At 41.1% G+C, this 20913-nt stretch overlaps 1 pseudogene; it reads right to left on the bottom strand.

Annotated features, from left to right (window-relative positions):
* Window positions 1-955: 955 nt before the first annotated feature.
* LOC122490492 lies at window positions 956-16306 on the bottom strand (annotated as a pseudogene).
* Between the last annotated feature and the right edge of the window lie 4607 nt (window positions 16307-20913).

The raw sequence follows: 20913 nt of genomic DNA, 5'->3' as shown, positions 1-20913 counted from the left end.
ACTAAAGTCCACCCTTGCCCCTAATCATCCTTAGTACTGCCACTGATGGGGGGAAGGGGGGGCATAGCTCCTAACACCAAAGTTGGTCATTAAAGTCTCTACTTGCCTTGCCTTAATCCCAATAATCTCAGTGAGTATGTTTCATAATAGGTAAATTCTGGTGTGGAGACAGCTGTGATAGTTTCGTTCATTCATTCATTCATTCATTCAACAAGCAACCATGGAACACCTCTACTGAAGGAACTGTCTGTCCTTCAAGGAACTCAAAATGTGAATCTGGGAGTCACCTCTGGATTCTAGAACCCATGCTCAGGCTCCATTCCACTATCATAGACGTTTCACTTACATTGTGAGTCGTGTACTGTAAAACAATCTCACACTTCTTTCTCAACCCCTCACTTCAGCCAATGGTAAGTGAGGTAAGTCCACTATGGTAAGAGCGGGAGCGGAAGTGGAATTCCGAGACCCAATTCCACAGTCATTGCTGAGAGTTAAGTACTTCAGCTACCACCCCCTCTCCTCATGAAGTAGTCATTATCTGAGAATAAGAATGGGTTTCTTCTTTACTTTTAATTCAAATCCACTAGTGTGCTACAATGTGAAACATATTTCAACGAAACATATTTACTGGGTGTTAGGCACATTACAGAAGACCGGTTAAGTGTCTTCACCTTCTTGGAGCTTGCTGTCTCCATAAATACTCCTGATAAAGCGTTTGGGGTCAGTGGGGAGAAGGGCTTAGACTTCCCTTCAGGACGCAGTGACAGCTATCAGTCGGTCATTAGTGATGGAGTGCAGCGCTGGGTTAGACATTAACCAACAGCTTAGGTTGTTCTAGAGAGATTTTTCTATTGTACTTTGAATGGAAACAAAAGAAACTCCATTTTTGCTAATGGGAACAGGGCTACTTTCCTGTAGCCCGGGTGGTGGGGGGCGGTGTGTAATGGATCTAAGTTTAGCCCGCTTTGAACTCGTCGGGCGCTTTCCCCACTGCTTGGAGAACGCCCCTGAGGGTGTGGTGTCTGAGCTTCTTCTCCCAGGCCCCGGCACCCGGTAGCCGCTGCTCAGAGGGCACCTCCTCGGCGGGTGAGAGGTCCCTGACGGCCGCTAGAGGGAGCCAGCGCCCGACACAGAGGCGGCTGTGACCTGGGCCTCCTTCCCCTTCTGGCTTAGTAGTAGCTCAGGGGGGATTTAGAATGCCCTGGAAAACAAAGCAGTGACATCAAAGACGGGTCGCCACATGAAATGCTGGACTCCAGTTAAATTTGAATTTCAGATAAACAATAAATGTAAATGATAAATTATTGTCTTAAATGGAGATTTAACTGAGTGTCCTGTACTTTTTCTTCGCTAAATCTGGCAACCGTAATTAAAGAACAAAGGGACCCTGGGAAGACTGAAAGTCCTTCTAAGGGATGGGGGCGGGGGGAGGGAGACAATTTTTCCTACTTACCTGTTACTTGAATCTAGAACAAAATTTTACATCCTTTGGACTGGAAAATGTTGCTTTCTTCACAGTTGCAGAAAAGCAGTGATGTGGCCCACGGCCTCTGCTGGGAGAGGCATGAGGAGCTGCCCTCTACTCCAAACACCTCCTCCATTGTCTTCTCCAAGGGTGGATGCGCCACTGAAGTCCTTTCTAAGTTCAGGACTTTCTCCTAAAGATGTGTTTCTTTGAGAGAATGTCTTAGCTAAGGCCGCCATAACAAAATAGTACCCAGGGAAGGGGCGGGGCGGGGGGGGGGGGGGGCAAACCATAGTCAATTATTTCTCACAGTTCAGGAGGCTGGAAATCCAAGATCAGAGTGGCAGAATGGTTGGGTTCTTGGTGAGGACCTTCTCCCTGATTTGCAGAAGGCCACCCTACTGTATCCTAAAATGGTGGAGGGAAAGCTTTCTGTTCTCCATGTGCCCTTGTAAAGGCGTCAATCACATCATGTGATCTCCCTTCTCATGATCTTATCTAAACCTAATTAAACTTCCAAAGGCCTCACCTCCAAATACCATAGCAGTGGGGTTAGGGCTTCATCCTATGGATTTGGGGAGGCCATAAACATTCCGTTCATTGCAGAGAAGAGTATAAGCTCTGTCAATGAAAACTTCCTGAAGGATTGCTTGGCCACTTTTGGAAATTAGTACCAGACCAGAAAAGGAAATAGATCAAAAGTTCAGGCTGAAAGGTAATTGGCAAGGAAGGGCCCAAGACATCAAGACAAATATGAGGATCCCAGAAGAGGGGAGGGTTGGGCTGCAGTTGCTACGTTTATAGTTCACTATTTTGTCCAGGGCTGGAGCCCTTTCAGAGGACACATTTAGAATCTGAAGAGGTCGTTCATATCAAATTAAAAAAATGACTTCCAGTCGCCTTGAATGTATGACCATGATTGCCATTCATGGCAATAATAGTATTCTCAGACTGAATAAACTCAATCAATCACAAGGAGCATTTTTATTTCTCCTGATAGTTGGAACGGAGTTCTAGCATCCTTTGTGTCCTAATAAAAGTGAAAGTAATCACAAGGGGCTGTGCTCACCATCAGCCCACACGTCTCCCTAAGCTTTTTGTCTTGCCTGCTTCTCCCATTCAGAGGCGACAAAGGTATGAGGAATACTGAGAAGGTTCTTATATGGCTCACAAAAGGAAGTGTTCCTCTTCTGATTCCTTTTTCTCCAAGGTCGATATCAAGCAAAGAGCTCTTAATTGCTGGCAGAGGCTGCCTTAGAATCCGAGAGGACACTAAAATTACTGACCTTGAAGACACAAGCATTCTCCTGCAGTCCTGGAGGTAAAAAAAAAATTTTTTTTAAGCTGATGACATTGATATCAAATTAAATCAGCAGGGGGCACAATTTCTTCACCATGTGTTAGGCTTCGTTTTTTGATTAGAAAGAAAACCTGAAATGTTTCTTTGTACTGTTTTGAATCGGTGTTATCTGATATATCTGATAATTCAAATAGCAAAATGTCATGTACGTATTCATTTTCCATAGAAGAAGGCAAACTGAGCCATCCAAAGGGGACTGACAAATGATCGGACAGTGCCCAGCTAATTCTATCATTTTGGCATTAGCAATTCTTATTTTTAAAAATAGGCAATCAGAGGGTGGGCATGTTCAGCACTGTAAACACAAGCATTACAGCTGAACCTGTTGCCTGTAGTTAAAGTTTCTCCTTAGAAACTCCCAGCCTCATGGTAACCCCTGTTTTCTGGGCAACTAGAAAATTAGTAGGAAGATTTCATCAAGAATTGTAGCAGTTACTTTCAGGGGCTGTGTTTTGCAGATGTCTTGCTCATCTTGAAACGGTTTGCACATTCCTAATACCTTAAAATCAGATGTATTATATTCTCTGACTTGGTAGAAAGGAATAGAAATCAATGCACTGGTCTCATAGTGTTCCCGTATGTGTGACGTGGAACGAGATGGCAGTACCCAGGTGTCAGCTCCTGCATTGGTACTTGGCTCTGACTCAGTGCCCTCTTGGATTAATCACTTTATTTCTCCTGGCATTCATTCTATTATCTTTGAAAAGAGAAACAGAGTATACCTATCACACGGGAGTATTTTTTTTTATTATATGAAATTAATTGTCAAATTGGTTTCCATACCACACCCAGTGCTCATCCCAAAAGATGCCCTCTTCAATACCCATCACCCACCCTCCCCTCCCTCCCATCCCCCATCAGCCGTCAGTTTGTTCTCAGTTTTTAAGAGTCTCTTATGCTTTGGCTCTCTCCCACTCTAACCTCTTTTTTTTTTCCTTCCCCTCCCCCATGGGTTTCTGTTAAGTTTCTCAGGATCCACATAAGAGTGAAAACATATGGTATCTGTCTTTCTCTGTATGGCTTATTTCACTTAGCATCACACTCTCCAGTTCCATCCACGTTGCTACAAAGGGCCATATTTCATTCTTTCTCATTGCCACGTAGTATTCCATTGTCACACAGGAATATTAGGAAGATTCCAGAAATCTTATCGCAAAAGCATTACCCAGAGTTCTTCAACATTATTATTATTAAATACAGTATTAATAATAGCCAAAACTTACACAAAACTTACTCTGTTTTAGGCTTTGTTTCTTTGCATTTATCAACTCCTCAAAATCTTCTTCAGAGAGGTTAAGAAGCTTACCCAAATTCACTGATGTAGTAACAGGTGAGGCAGAGATAAAAAGACATAGAATCTGGCTCCAAAACCTGTGTGCAAAATGTAAGATTTTAAAATTATGACTTAATTTTTGGAATAAGTAATAATTCACAGGTTTTAAAAATGAGAATGGCATGCAATGAGAAGTTCTGCTTCCACTCTACCCGCCCTGTTCTCTGATCTCCTCCCTCCCCTCGAAGTATACACCTTCAGTACTTTATGCAATTATAAACAAAAATAAAACAGGGTGCCTAAGTGGCTCACTCGGTTGAGTGTCTGACTCTTGATTTCAGCTCTGGTCATGATCTCACAGCTTGTAGGATCGAGCCCCACGTTGGGCTCTGTGCTGATAGTGCAGAACTGAACCTGCTTGGGATTCTCTCTCTCTCTCTCTCTCTCTCTCTCTCTCATTTTCTGTGCCCCTCCCCCATTCATGTGCACACGCACTCTCTCTTTCTGTCTCAAAAGTAAACATTTAAAAAAATAAACAAAAATAAATTTACCCTCCCTTTTATGACACCACAGGCATCCCAGTGTGTTCACTATTGTGAATTTTGCCTTTCCACTCCACCATCTGTCTTGGATGCCTTCCTCTAGCACAACAGAGAAGGGAACCTCACTCTTTCCCAGCTGTATGGATTCTGTTGTGAGACATTCCATGGTGGACGTCACCAATCCTCCATTTATGGAAACGGGCTGCTTCTCTTCTTATGCTCTTACAGTCAATACCACAACATAGCACTTGTGCATATGCCACCTTGTAGCTGTGCAGGCACTTCTGTAAGATCAGTTTCCAGAAGTATGAGATCTGCGTTAGAGTGAGGAAACATTTCTAATGTTGCATAGTTACCACCACATGGCCCTTCTAGGGACCGTGCCATTTGCATTCTACCAGAAATGCCTATTTCCCTACAGCTTTACTAACAGAGAGGGTATTGTTGAACTTCTGAATGTTTGCCAGTATGATGGGTGAGGATGGCATCCCAGTATAGTTTTCATTAGCATTTAAAAAGTTATGAATAAGATTGAACATCTTTCCATTGGTTTAAGGTTTCCTTTATTATTTTTTTAAAATTTATTTATTTTGAGAGAGCGAGAGAGGGTGCACGTGCAGGTGCTCATGTTGGGAGCAGGGGAGGGGCAGAGAGAGAGGGAGAGAGAGAATCCCATGCAGGGATTCTCCTTGTGGGCTCCATCTCACGACATGAACAGTGACATCATGACCTGAGCCCAAATCAAGAGTTGGATGCTCGACCGACTGGGCCCCCCAAGCTCCCCTAAGGTTTCCTTTATACTTCTTTTTACGTGATCTGTCTGTCCATGTCCTTGCCTGGTTATGTTTTGTCTTGTTAATCTTTTTCATCTCAATTTTTTTAGGAGTTTTTAATGTTAGAAAAATAAACCATTTTTACATGATAGGAGTTGCAAATATTTTTCTTGGTTTGCATTTGCTTTTTACTTTGCTAATCTCTTTTTGGAGACCATGAATGCATTTTTAATTTCTTGAGAGTTTCAATGAAGATATGGGGCTTCAGTGTCGTAGGTTGTTAATTATTCAAGTTTGTAATTTTATTCAGTAAAAATATATTGAGAACTTACTACTGTGCTTCCCAATTTGTCCGAAGTGTTTGGAAGAAAACTACTCCCCTGGATAAGTTCCTAACCTAGTTGGTGAGTCAGGGCTAAGTAAATAATTCCAGTGTGTCAGTGGTAAGAGTTAAATCAGAAATATGAAAAAGGGCTGTAAGACTACAGATGGTTTGGCTAGCTTTGAGAATTCTATGAAAGATTTTGTAAAGAAAGTTATTGGTAAGCAGGGTCTTGAGGGATCTGTAGGGGTTTGACAGGTGAAAGAGAATGCAAGGCTTATATACCTGTACCCTAGCTCCTGAGGGAGTAGGTCCAATGTTAGCATTTGGAAAACTCTTTCCCCTCCAGACCAGATGGGTTGCCTTTCCTTGTACCAATTTGCCAAAATACAAGTAATAATCCCAACTATTTCTTAAGAGGGGATATAGCACTCTTACTTGAAGGAAACTTATTATGTTTGATTTTCTGCAAAGTTAAGTTTGTGGTGGCTTCAGACTCTAGATGTCCACCTAATGTCATTCTCTTCTAAACATTTGATGTTAAGTTTGGTATTTCACCTCTAGAATAAAGAAAAGAGAAGGATTTCAGAAACTGGTTTATCTTAAGTTCTTGACTGTGACAACTCTAATAGTTTTTTCTTTTAGGTTAGTCTTACGGTTTCTGCAGAACTGGAAGTTGTTTTTGTAATACCCCCAATCATCTCTTCATTTGCCAGTTCAAGTATGAAATACAATTGACATGCAAGCAAGGGAAGAATGGGGTCAGCTACTGACTGGTCTTTGGGAGCTGGGAAGCTAGGACTCACTACATTAGTTCAAGTGGCAGGCACAACTCTTGTCCACCCAAACTATCCTCCCTTTGTGTCTCCCCAGTCAAACTCCTGTCCAGTGCAGAGAGGCAGGGAGACAGCTCAGGAGTGTATTGTGACTAATCTGGTCTAGTCTGGACCAATCATACCAATCTAGTTCTTTTCTTTCAAAACTGGATATCTGGTCTCCCTTAAGCCCAGGGTGGTGTGACCCTGTTAGGGTCAATAATACACAGAGGAAAGGGGGGAGGGCAGGTTTTGAGAAAGCTTTGCTTTCCTGAAAAAATAAAACCAGGCAGATAGTTGATCTTCTTTCACTGCTTCAACCTGCCTTGAAATCAGATGTGATGCCTAGAACCACAGCAGCCATCCTTTGGCCAAGAAGACTGAAGAATTTTTGCACAGACATGTTGCTGACTTAACATGGCAGTTGCCTATGTCCAGTGGAGGAAAATAAACTTTTCTTTCCTTTCTTTTCTTTTCTTTTCTTTTCTTTTCTTTTCTTTTCTTTTCTTTTCTTTTCTTTCTTTTGAAAGAGAGAGAAAGACAGAATAGGAGGGGCAGAGAGAGAGGGAGAGAAAGAGAATCCCAAGCAGGCTCTGCACTCAGTGAAGACCCGAACTCAGGGCTTGAACTCAACAAACTGTGAGATCACGACCAGAGACGAAATCAAGAGTCAGATGCTCAAGTGACTGAGCCACCCAGGCGCCCTGAACATTCTCCTTTTCTTCATCTATTGTTGGTCAGGCTTTCCTTGAAGCAAACAGTCACTAAGGGGCAGCGCGGCCACTTATAACACTACCAGGTTGGCTTGCCACACTTCTACAGATTCAGCCAAGAAGGAGACCACAGACCCAGTCTATTGAACAAAGAGCATAAACAAGAGCAGCGTGGCGTCAGCCACCTGCACCCCCTGTCCCACGGGCCCACGCCAAACCAGAAAGGCCAAGTGATGCGCAGCACAGGCAGTGGGTGCTGTTGCAGTCCACAATCACCCCACCAGAAAGAGTTGCTGTGGCTTCCTGGGAATATTTATTTCCTCTCACAAATTGGATTCTGGGGATGACATAATTCTCACCCACTTAAAATATATGATACATGTCTCTCTCTGCTTCTTTTTAAGGTGTTAATGGTTTTTCACTGTGTGGCTGTTTCTATGCTCATATTTATACTCCATATTTGCTTTTTTTAATAGTTGTTATTAAACATCACATCTGTGGGACCCTAGAAAAATAGTATAGGCATAGTCTAAAACAGATCAAGCAAAGTTTGTCTTTACTTTGGCCTCTACGTTTCAACTTTCAGGGTTCTCATGATGCTTACCAGTATCTAAATTTTATGTGTATCATTGGTAATAAAATTGCAGAACTAAAGTGCCCAACCTCTCCTCGGTCCTACAGTGCTTTCTGCAATTAGGAGAATCTTAAAACACACTGTAAGGGCAAGTGTGGTGGAAGGCCTTTTCTGGAAATGGGGTTAGCACGGCTGTGGAAGCTGGCATCCCCATGTAAACTTATCTCTTCACTGTTAAATGCCATAAATTTTCATTAGGTGATCAACAGAAATGGCATGATTGCTCAGGAGCTCAACCCTGGTATTTAAATTTCTTCTCCTCAACTTTAATGAGGGCATACATCAGAGCAGTAGAGTGGGGTGACATTTACAACACTGCCACTCCATTCTGTGATTAGACACACATCATTCAGAGGTTGGGCTTCAGACTAGTGGTAATTCCAACGTGTTCTAAACAGCAGTCGTGGTAATTACAAAACTTACAATGAGAAATAACAAATAATATCTTGTTTTTCCACCTGCACTTCGATTAGCAGTAGCATCACATAGCTGGAAGCGTGGCAGGGGGTTCTGCTATACGTCGCTCCCTGAACACAGGAGTGGGAGGGAGAGGAGGGCCTTCTGGCAGATGAAGAAATAGAGAAGAAATGCAGGAGTTGGGAGGACACCACAGGAAAAGATAAAAACCACAGAACATAAGTATATTAATCAGGGTTCTCCTCAAAGCATTAAATAAGGTCTTGTTAAAAGATCGATCTGTGACCTTCATTTGTAAGTTTTGGTAAATTCATAAAGCTTGAGCCTCACTCAGCCTTTAGGTCAAGATATATCCATGTGTCTTGATCCAAATTCCAGAAACAGGAGAAAATTCAGAATCTCAAGTGGGCTGTATGTTTTACCATGTAGCTATCAATGTTTCTTAGAACTCTAAGAAAACTGATCTATCCAAAGAAATTTTGTGATAACTGAGTTCTTTTTTTTAAGTTTTTAAAAAAATCTTTATTTATTTTTGAGAGGGAGAGAGACAGAGTGCAAACGGGGGAGGAACAGAGACAGAGGGAGACACAAAATCCAAAGCAGGTTCCAGGCTCTGAGCTGTTAGCACAGAGCCAGACGTGGAGCTTGAACTCATGAACCACGAGTTCATGACCTGAGATGAAGTCAGATGCTTAACCGGCTGAGCCATCCAGGTGCCACTGTGATAACTGAGTTCTAACACTGTTTCATTCTATTGCTGGACATTTAGATCTAGACAAATTTCATCATAGTTGAGACAAAATTCTTTAAATTTGACAAATATTTCAACTGGTGATCCGTCAGGCAAAAGCCATGGCCAATCTTTGGACTGCCAGACAGGACCCTGTATGACAAATGGTACAACCTAGTGCCCCCAACTCTTGAGGCATGTGCTTAAGGGGCCGGCTGCTTAAGGGTTCACTTAAATGAACTGCTACTCTATAAGGAACTCAGCCCTCTGGCTGCATCTGCTCTTTTCTACTCGGAATCATAGTTTCATTTTCTCATTGGCAGCCTTGTTTTCCTTTTCACCTGATGTGACAAATTCAGAGACTGTAGAAGGTCTTTTGCATTAAGCATGGTGTTTAAAGAGGTAGTAGGTGCTTAATTTATGATCACGGGTGCTAAAGATTCTTTTGTCTCATTTGGTGGAAGCCTGATTTGAGAAACCGGTCTCAGAACTGGCTGCGTTCAGGAGTCTGGGTCTTATGGGCAGATGCATCATCCTCTGTTACAGATTTCAGTGGCCTTCCCTGGTGGGTACCATAACATCATTTTGGAAGACTTCCATTTCTTCTTTTCCTTTGAACGTCTCCTGGTCATATCTGTTATAAGTAGCTGGGACAGGCAATTTGGTATACAACATGGGATCTACAGATACTATATTTGGGATCAGGTATATTTCATTCTTCTCTAGCCTTTACAGATTGAAGAATTGCAAAAGTATTCTTGGAAACAGTTTACTGTATTTCTGATCCTACCCCCAATTCTGCTGATGATATATCTTGGGCCATAGTTACCTCAACATCCCCCAAAGCCTCTATTTCGGGGCAGTCGTATCATCATCTACATCAATCTCGATTGCAGATCTTTTCTTAGCCTTAACTTTGCAGCAATTTTTTTTCCCACTGACACAGCTTCAGACAAAGACTGATCTGTTCAGCTTGTACAATCCCTCCTTTTGGCCCCTCCAAACCAGCAGCCAATCTCTCTTTATCAAGGTCCACACATTCCTCATCTTCAGTTCATGGTTTCTTTGCTCCTCCTACAACATCCCCTCATTTTAACTTGAGCACATCCCTGAGGACCTATTTCTAGGGGTGCCCTTCTGTCCATCCTTGCTGAAGTTAATGTTTCACCGTGAGTTATCCAAGAACATCTCCTCAGTCAGGGCCTCTAAACACAGCAATGGTTTCAGTAGCCGCAGTAGGGCATCAACAGTAGGATGCGAAAAGCACACGGTGTTCAGTACGAATAAGGTAGAAGCCAGCGTGCGATGTTCTCTGGTTTGCCTTCCTTTCCGGTCTCCCAGACTACGTAACTGATCTAGATGTTCTGGGGTTACTAGAATGCCTGACAGTCACTTTGTCTTCCTTCACAACAATCTCCTTTTCTGGGTACTGTGCTGTTGTACGATGGTGGGTACATGTGTCCCCCACCTCTCTGCCATCTCTGATAGCAAATGTGGCATCGGCCCCTCAAATCTCTGAGGACCCCACACTATAAGGCCTCATAAGGGCATATGAGATCATCTTAACCGGGCCTTTCCACCCTTAATGTCTTTTTTTGGTAATAGCTGGGTCCAGCGTGCACATCTACAATACGCATCCCCATCAAGAGGGATTTTCTTACAGTTTCATGCTTATGTTCAAAATTGGCCCCTTGTTTTTGTTTTTTTTTCTTTACTGATAGTACTACTCAGTTGGTGAGGCTTTTAACCAGTCATTCTGCATTTTTCTCTTTCATTTCCACTCCATATCTAACCCAACCAGAAATCCTGTCGCTGGAAGATTTCTGTAATAATCCCCTAACTGGTTTTCCTATTTCTAGTTTCAGCCTCCTCCTCCTCCTTGCACCCCACACCTCCATCTAGTCTCCAAACTGCACCCAGAGCATTCTTTTAAAAGGCACATTGGATCGTGTCACTGTCTTGCAATAACCCTTCAGTCACATCACTGGCGTTTAGAACCAACCCAGAGTTTTCTCTGGGACCTCCAAGCCCTGCATGATTGTGTCCCTGGCTATCTCTCTGAACCTAGTTCACAGACCTGACCCCTGGCTCACTCTGCTTTTCACACTGCTTCTTTGCTGGTTCTTATATGCCAACTGAGGACCTGCCTCAGGTCCTTTGTTCTTGCTGTTCCCTTAGCCTGGAACCTAGCCTCTAGGCAGCTGCTTCCTCAGTTTATCTGCTTTCCCGCTCAGAGTCACCTCTCCCCTTGAGAACCCTATCTGAAATATCACTCTCATCCCCTCACCCTCCTTTATTTTTCATTGTAGCATTTATGGTTATTCAGTATCATATTATGTATTTCTAATTGATTTGTTTATGGTATCTGCCTAACAAACAAAGACCCCTGAGCACAGGCAGTCTGCTTTGTGGTCTGCAGGGTCCCCCTCACCTAAAAGGATACATATTTGTTGAATGAATGCTAGATGGGGAAACTGGAACTTAGGACAAACTATCCTTATTTTCCTGTTTTTTCCAGGACAATTTTGCCAAGGGTAAGGACAATCCACTGTGCAAGTAATGTGGGCATACATGATCAGAAATGGACCATAATTTGAACTCAAGTCCTGTTGTATCCCTTTGTGGCTCCCTGTTGATGGCTGCAATAAAATTTTATAATGGTCTGCCCAAAGAATCTTAAAATTAAATTCTAAATGATTTCCTCCTAGTGTTTCTGCCCTGACCACACAGAGGGTCTGCAGGAGACGATGTACTAGAACAGCGTGTGCCCAAGCTGGAATTGGTACAGCAGCATCAATATCGTATTTGCTAACTCATGTTGCTAATGAGGACAGTTTTGGGGAGTTTCAATGACAGGCTCCTCATTTACTTCCTGAGCTGCATGTATAATGCTATCAGCCCCTGAAACAAGGTTGGTAACATCAGTGCATAAATCACTCTTCAAGTGAGCAAAGTAAATATGCTATGACTTCCATTTACCCCATGTAACAGCAAATGAAGGAGAACATTTATTATTTACTTACTCTGGTTACATCAGCTTTTGAAATGGTTCTAGTTGAACTATAAAACTCTACCAAATGTCTTGACTGACCTACCTAGTGGAATGGGGAAACTTATAGTGGCAGCCAGAAAACTTAGATTTGTCTCCATCACATGTGTAAGCTTGTGGGAGCAGTTTACATTCCTTCTGTTCCTTATAATAGTAGAGGATAGTACAGTTGAAATTTTCCAGAAAGCCCAGCATTTTCAGAAAACAACTATAATAGGATTCCCCTTTATTGAAAAAAGAAATAAGACAATTTAAAATATATAGAGAAAAAATGTTTGTGGGGGCACCTGGGTGGCTCAGTCGGTTGAGTGACCAGCTTTGGCTCAGGTCACGATCTCACAGTTTGTGAGTTGAAGCCCTACATCAGTCTCTCGCTGCTGTCAGCACAGAGCCTGCTTCTGATCCTCTGTCCCTGCCCTCCCTCTGCCCCTCCTTCACTCATGCTCTCTCTCTTCAAAGACAAGTAAAAACATGAAAAAAAAACCCACATATTTGTGGAACAAGAATTGACTGTCTACAAATAAATGTATAGAATAAGGAGTTTCTCTAAAGTTCTGTTTCTATGCTTTTTGTAAGTTTTATGCATTTCTTCAGGCATATGCCACACATATTTACTGAGTGCCTACTATGATCTGCGTACCTTGTTAAACAGAGCTAGGGATGTGCACTGTAGAGGACAGGCATGCATGTAAACATGTACTGTTTTTATAATTAAGTTAAAAGAATATATTCTCTCTGATCAAAATAACCTCTGTTTTCATAAAAGTTTGAGGCAAAAAATGGAAGAAAGAATTGTCAAAATTTCAAGGAAAATCTTACTGTTTATTCATTTTTTTTATTTTTTAATTTTTTTTCAATATATGAAATTTTTTTGTCAAATTGGTTTCCATACAACACCCAGTGCTCATCCCAAAAGGTGCCCTCCTCAATACCCATCACTCACCCTCCCCTCCCTCCCACCCCCCATCAACCCTCAGCTTGTTCTCAGTTTTTAAGGGTCTCTTATGCTTTGGCTCTCTCCCACTCTAACCTCTTTTTTTTTTTTTTCTCAAGGAAAATCTTATAAGCCAACAATTCAGATGACTAGATTGGTCGGGTTGCATCTACAGGACTATTGTAGAATTGGATTGCACGAGTTCAGAAATGTTTGCAGCTTTGGAAACTGGTCTCTGATGCTCCTAGTAGTATTTATTTTAGCTGTTTGTTTGTTTGTTTGTTTGTTTAAAACCTCTTTCAAAGGGTTATATGAACTTAATAACCTCTGTGTTGCTAAGGACCAGATAGGGGTCTAGCACACCACGGGTGTGGTGAGGCCAGAGCCCTCATGCCTTCTGGAGGAAATTCTCATTGTATATTTCTGGAAAGCAACTTGGAAAAATGCATTCTTCATCTCACATGTGGAAAAACTTTCTTAAGGTCTGGCCATACAAAAATTGAAGAAGACATTGATCTTGAAGTCTCCAGATTCTGTTTCTTAATCTCCTCACACTTTCCTAGTGTTTAATATTCTCTGTTCACAGACAAATCTGCTCCTTGGAAATCATTTTGAAACTGTGACTCACACCAAAGTTCAGGTGATTTAGGTATGTTTCTCCTTTCCCTAAGGCATTTGCCCTATCACGGCTCAACTCTTTAAACAAGGGGAATCACTTCTGAACTTCTTACTTTATCATGTTAATTGGAGATATAGAGTACCTTTCAATTCTGACATTCTTTGCTTCTAAATGCACAGCTTAGTATTTGTGTGGATATTATGGGGCAGAAGGGAGGAAAAGCAGGGGGTGAAAATTTTTTTTTGGAAGACCCTATTATCAGTTAGGGTGATTTTCCTTACAAGTAACAAAACACCTAACAGCATTTTATCCAATAAAGTCATTTAATTACCCATGTAACAAGAAGTCCAGAGATGTGAGTTTCCGGAGTGGGTCAGCAGCTCAACATGGCTAAGCGACTGAGTCAGTGTCTCTGATGGACTTGTCTTCCCATCATACCTTCCCAAAGGTCTGCAGCAGCTCCAAGCATCTTATCTTCACCTAAGTGTTCAAAGACAGAAGGGTTGTCCTCATGGGCCTTTCCCCCTTTGTCTGATGGGAGACTGTCTCAAAGCTCCCCATCAGACTCCTCTTATAGCACATTGGCCGGAACTGGGTCATTTCCACCACCTGTAGTAGCAAGGAGTTGACAGACCAATCACAGGTTTTCCCCAGGGCTAGGCATATCGAGAACTGGAACAAATTGAGATTTTGTTAGCAAGGAAGCAAAGGAAAGTATTGCTGGAAGGCAGTCAATAGTGTCTGCCGCAACCTTGGGACCACATCACCAAGGAGCTACTCTGAGCAGATCTGTGACCATGCTTGAAAATGGCTGAGTCAGAAACCCGGGCTTTCTCTAGTCCCTTCCACCTTATAGTTCCTTCCTTGCAAATGTTCAGGTTAAGAGGGGAGGGGTGTGTGATGGAAACAGATGGTGATGTTCTAAATTAAAAGAGAAATGGGATGTTGTAGTGCTGTGTTCAACTTGTCTATTCTCAAAATTTTTTGTCACACAATTTTATTCTTTAACTTGAATTTATTCTGCTGAACATCTTCTGCAAACTTGCTATAAAAACAATAGATTTTTTTTTTTTTTGGGTCAGGCTGCTCTTTCACTGAAACAGTCCAGAGATGATTGTATTCACTTTTATCTTTTAAATCTCCACTTATCAAATACCAGTGTGCAAAAAACAACAACAACAACAACAACAACAACAAACAGATGGTATGATTTGAAGCTTCTTTTGTTGTATGCAGGCTAATGTTTTAAACATCATGTCAAAATTTGACTTGTAATTTTAAAATTGCTATTTTCCCAGGCTGAGCTTGGAATATCTTCAAATTTCTCCAACAGTGTCTCATGAAGGGAAAGCAAGATTTTTGCATGTGGGCAAATTCAAGAAAAGGACAAATGTTTAAAGGACACATTTTTTTCAAATAAAAATTAAAATAGTTTTATTGAGGGGTACCTGGGTGGCTCAGTCAGTTAAGTGTCTGACTCTTGATTTCAGGTCAGGTCATGATCTCACAGTCCTGAGATCAAGCCCTCTGTTGGGCTCTGCTTTGGGCTCTGGCAGTGGGAGTGGAGCCCACTTGGGATTCTCTCTCTCCCTCTCTCTCTCTGCCCCTTCCTCACTGGCTCCCTCTCTCCCTCTCTAAATAAATAAATAAACAAACAAACATTAAAAAAATAGTTTTATTGATTCTAATGTAGCAAAAACTTTCTATTTTTAGAACATATAGTACCTATTACATCTAATATGAATGTTAGTTTTCAAAATCTCACTTCTTTTTTAGTTATTAAAATACTGGTATCTTAACATCTTTGAAAAGAAGCAAACAGATTCATCTTTCTAATCATTCATCTTTTATAGTTGGGTAGAGTTTAGAGTTTATAAAATTTGTTCATACACACTATTTCATGTTATCTTTCAATTAACCTGCAAACAAATATTATTTTTCCCATTTATATACGAGGAGATTGGGGGTCAAAAAAATACCTTACCTAAGGTCAAAGAATGTTAGCTGTGGAGTTAGGGTTAAAATGAGGTTTTCTATCCATTGCAACTCTTACTAGTGCCTATCCTATGTCAAGAACCATTCTGACACTGGAAATAATAAAAGAACAACAATCATATCTAACATTTATCGAGTGCCAGGCACTATCCCAAATACTTACACGTGTTGTTACCTTTAATCTTGTCAACAAATCTATGAAATAGAAACTATTAAAATTCCCTTTTTACAGATGTAGAAACAGAGGTCTCAAGACTTACATAAGGTCATCCAGATAGAAATAGGGAATTGTCACTTCTTAATCATTTAACAAGCACACACCTCTCTGTGTCTAGGTTGTAGTTACCTCCTCCATGGCTGGTCAGAGACTGATCTCTGCAAGACGGAGCCACCTTTGGAAGCATCGGCTGCTATGATATATGGCTGCTCTTTGCAGTACTGTTGCATTTTTTTCATGACCCTTAAGCTGCCATGATGCAAACCCAGCTCAAAGAAGTTAAGCAAAAGGGCTGTCTATTGACTCATAGAATCCAAGGGAGGGCTGAACAACCAAACCACCCACCCATGATAAGGGCAGGATGCTGCTGGTCGCGGGCGTTTCTGGAAACAGTAACTTCAGGGCTGGTTGAATGCTTGCCCTCTTTTTCTCTTATTTCTTTGTGCATGTTGGCATCATTCTTTCTTACTACCAATAGCTTTTTTTTCAAATGGTAGAAATCCCAGTCACTGATACCTCATGAAATTCTTCTTTTGACTTTCACCAACAGAGTCTGACTCTATGCGGTCTAGTTGGAAAAAACTCCACAGAAGGGCTCTGATTGGTCTGGCATGTATAAGAAGCCACATGTGGACCATTCATATCATGTATGAACCTGTAAGAGTTGACACGTGCAGCTGGGCAGTGTGTGTGCTTTACAAAGGTGCCTACCCAAGGGGCATGTAGGGATTGAAACAAAGCCCATTCTCTGCTCACCAAGACAGTAGCCTGGGATAGGCATCTTCTTAGAAGAAAAAAATGCCTTTTGCTTCCTTCAGACAGTGGGTTTTGCCAAGCTGGGTACCCACTGGGCTCAGCACTTTTATAAATGGAGGTATAATTGACATATAACATTATACTAGTTTCAGATGTTGTAATGATATGATATTTGTAATACTGTGAAATGATCACCCCAATAATTCTGTCACTATACATAGTTATGACAATAATTCTTTCTTGTGATAAGAACTTTTAAGATCTACTCTCTTAGCAACTTTCAAATACACAATACAGTATTATTAACTATAGTCACCATGCTGTATATTATATCCTCATCACTTATGTATTTATTTATTTATTTTTTTTTTCAATTTCAATATTTATTTATTTTTTTTTTTTTTATGAAATTTATTGACAAATTGGTTTCCATACAACACCCAGTGCTCATCCCAAAGGGTGCCCTCCTCAATACCCATCACCCACCCTCTCCTCCCTCCCACCCCCCATCAACCCTCAGTTTGTTCTCAGTTTTTAAGTCTCTTATGCTTTGGCTCTCTCCCATTCTAACCTCTTTTTTTTTTTTTTTCCCTTCCCCTCCCCCATGGGTTCCTGTGAAGTTTCTCAGGATCCACATAAGAGTGAAACCATATGGTATCTGTCTTTCTCTGTATGGCTTATTTCACTTAGCATCACACTCTCCAGTTCCATCCACGTTGCTACAAAAGGCCATATTTCATTTTTTCTCATTGCCACGTAATATTCCATTGTGTATATAAACCACAATTTCTTTATCCATTCATCAGTTGATGGACATTTAGGCTCTTTCCATAATTTGGCTATTGTTGAGAGTGCTGCTATGAACATTGGGGTACAAGTGGCCCTATGCATCAGTGCTCCTGTATCCCTTGGATAAATTCCTAGCAGTGCTATTGCTGGGTCATAGGGTAGGTCTATTTTTAATTTTCTGAGGAACCTCCACACTGCTTTCCAGAGCGGCTGCACCAATTTGCATTCCCACCAACAGTGCAAGAGGGTTCCCGTTTCTCCACATCCTCTCCAGCATCTATAGTCTCCTGATTTGTTCATTTTGGCCACTCTGACTGGCGTGAGGTGATACCTGAGTGTGGTTTTGATTTGTATTTCCCTGATAAGGAGCGACGCTGAACATCTTTTCATGTGCCTGTTGGCCATCCGGATGTCTTCTTTAGAGAAGTGTCTATTCATGTTTTCTGCCCATTTCTTCACTGGGTTATTTGTTTTTTGGGTGTGGAGTTTGGTGAGCTCTTTATAGATTTTGGATACTAGCCCTTTGTCCGATATGTCATTTGCGAATATCTTTTCCCATTCCGTTGGTTGCCTTTTAGTTTTGTTGGTTGTTTCCTTTGCTGTGCAGAAGCTTTTTATCTTCATAAGGTCCCAGTAATTCACTTTTGCTTTTAATTCCCTTGCCTTTGGGGATGTGTCGAGTAAGAGATTGCTACGGCTGAGGTCAGAGAGGTCTTTTCCTGCTTTCTCCTCTAAGGTTTTGATGGTTTCCTGTCTCACATTTAGGTCCTTTATCCATTTTGAGTTTATTTTTGTGAATGGTGTGAGAAAGTGGTCTAGTTTCAACCTTCTGCATGTTGCTGTCCAGTTCTCCCAGCACCATTTGTTAAAGAGGCTGTCTTTTTTCCATTGGATGTTCTTTCCTGCTTTGTCAAAGATGAGTTGGCCATACGTTTGTGGGTCTAGTTCTGGGGTTTCTATTCTATTCCATTGGTCTATGTGTCTGTTTTGGTGCCAATACCATGCTGTCTTGATGATGACAGCTTTATAGTAGAGGCTAAAGTCTGGGATTGTGATGCCTCCTGCTTTGGTCTTCTTCTTCAAAATTCCTTTGGCTATTCGGGGCCTTTTGTGGTTCCATATGAATTTTAGGATTGCTTGTTCTAGTTTCGAGAAGAATGCTGGTGCAATTTTGATTGGGATTGCATTGAATGTGTAGATAGCTTTGGGTAGTATTGACATTTTGACAATATTTATTTTTCCAATCCATGAGCAGGGAATGTCTTTCCATTTCTTTAAATCTTCTTCAATTTCCTTCATAAGCTTTCTATAATTTTCAGCATACAGATCCTTTACATCTTTGGTTAGATTTATTCCTAGGTATTTTATGCTTCTTGGTGCAATTGTGAATGGGATCAGTTTCTTTATTTGTCTTTCTGTTGCTTCATTGTTAGTGTATAAGAATGCAACTGATTTCTGTACATTGATTTTGTATCCTGCAACTTTGCTGAATTCATGTATCAGTTCTAGCAGACTTTTGCTAGAGTCTATCGGATTTTCCATGTATAATATCATGTCATCTGCAAAAAGCGAAAGCTTGACTTCATCTTTGCCAATTTTGATGCCTTTGATTTCCTTTTGTTGTCTGATTGCTGATGCTAGAACTTCCAGCACTATGTTAAACAGCAGCGGTGAGAGTGGGCATCCTTGTCGTGTTCCTGATCTCAGGGAAAAAGCTCTCAGTTTTTCCCCATTGAGGATGATGTTAGCTGTGGGCTTTTCATAAATGGCTTTTATGATCTTTAAGTATGTTCCTTCTATCCCGACTTTCTCAAGGGTTTTTATTAAGAAAGGGTGCTGGATTTTGTCGAAGGCCTTTTCTGCATCGATTGACAGGATCATATGGTTCTTCTCTTTTTTTTTGTTAATGTGATGTATCACGTTGATTGATTTGCGAATGTTGAACCAGCCCTGCATCCCAGGAATGAATCCCACTTGATCATGGTGAATAATTCTTTTTATATGCCGTTGAATTCGATTTGCTAGTACCTTATTGAGAATTTTTGCATCCATATTCATCAGGGATATTGGCCTGTAGTTCTCTTTTTTTACTGGGTCTCTGTCTGGTTTAGGAATCAAAGTAATACTGGCTTCATAGAATGAGTCTGGAAGTTTTCCTTCCCTTTCTATTTCTTGGAATAGCTTGAGAAGGATAGGTATTATCTCTGCTTTAAACGTCTGGTAGAACTCCCCTGGGAAGCCATCTGGTCCTGGACTCTTATTTCTTGGGAGATTTTTGATAACCGATTCAATTTCTTCGCTGGTTATGGGTCTGTTCAAGCTTTCTATTTCCTCCTGATTGAGTTTTGGAAGAGTGTGGGTGTTCAGGAATTTGTCCATTTCTTCCAGGTTGTCCAGTTTGTTGGCATATAATTTTTCATAGTATTCCCTGATAATTGTTTGTATCTCTGAGGGATTGGTTGTAATAATTCCATTTTCATTCATGATTTTATCTATTTGGGTCATCTCCCTTTTCTTTTTGAGAAGCCTGGCTAGAGGTTTGTCAATTTTGTTTATTTTTTCAAAAAACCAACTCTTGGTTTCGTTGATCTGCTCTACAGTTTTTTTAGTTTCTATATTGTTTATTTCTGCCCTGATCTTTATTATTTCTCTTCTTCTGCTGGGCTTAGGCTGCCTTTGCTGTTCTGCTTCTAGTTCCTTTAGGTGTGCTGTTAGATTTTGTATTTGGGATTTTTCTTGTTTCTTGAGATAGGCCTGGATTGCAATGTATTTTCCTCTCAGGACTGCCTTTGCTGCGTCCCAAAGCGTTTGGATTGTTGTATTTTCATTTTCGTTTGTTTCCATATATTTTTAATTTCTTCTCTAATTGCCTGGTTGACCCACTCATTCGTTAGTAGGGTGTTCTTTAACCTCCATGCTTTTGGAGGTTTTCCAGACTTTTTTCTGTGGTTGATTTCAAGCTTCATGGCATTGTGGTCTGAAAGTAAGCATGGTATAATTTCAATTCTTGTAAACTTATGAAGGGCTGTTTTGTGACCCAGTATATGATCTATCTTGGAGAATGTTCCATGTGCACTCGAGAAGAAAGTATATTCTGTTGCTTTGGGATGCAGAGTTCTAAATATATCTGTCAAGTCCATCTGATCCAATGTCTCATTCAGGGCCCTTGTTTCTTTATTGACCGTGTGTCTAGATGATCTATCCATTTCTGTAAGTGGTGTATTAAAGTCCCCTGCAATTACCACATTCTTATCAATAAGGTTGCTTATGTTTATGAGTAATTGTTTTATATATTTGGGGGCTCCGGTATTCAGTGCATAGACATTTATAATTGTTAGCTCTTCCTGATGGATAGACCCTGTAACTATTATATAATGTCCTTCTTCATCTCTTGTTACAGCCTTTAATTTAAAGTCTAGTTTGTCTGATATAAGTATGGCTACTCCAGCTTTCTTTTGGCTTCCAGTCGCATGATAAATAGTTCTCCATCCCCTCACTCTCAATCTAAAG

Source organism: Prionailurus bengalensis, chromosome B2, assembly GCF_016509475.1.
Source record: "Prionailurus bengalensis isolate Pbe53 chromosome B2, Fcat_Pben_1.1_paternal_pri, whole genome shotgun sequence".
Taxonomy (NCBI): domain Eukaryota; kingdom Metazoa; phylum Chordata; class Mammalia; order Carnivora; family Felidae; genus Prionailurus; species Prionailurus bengalensis.
The sequence above is the reverse complement of the archived record's forward strand: the minus strand, read 5'-3'. Positions and strand labels throughout refer to the sequence as shown.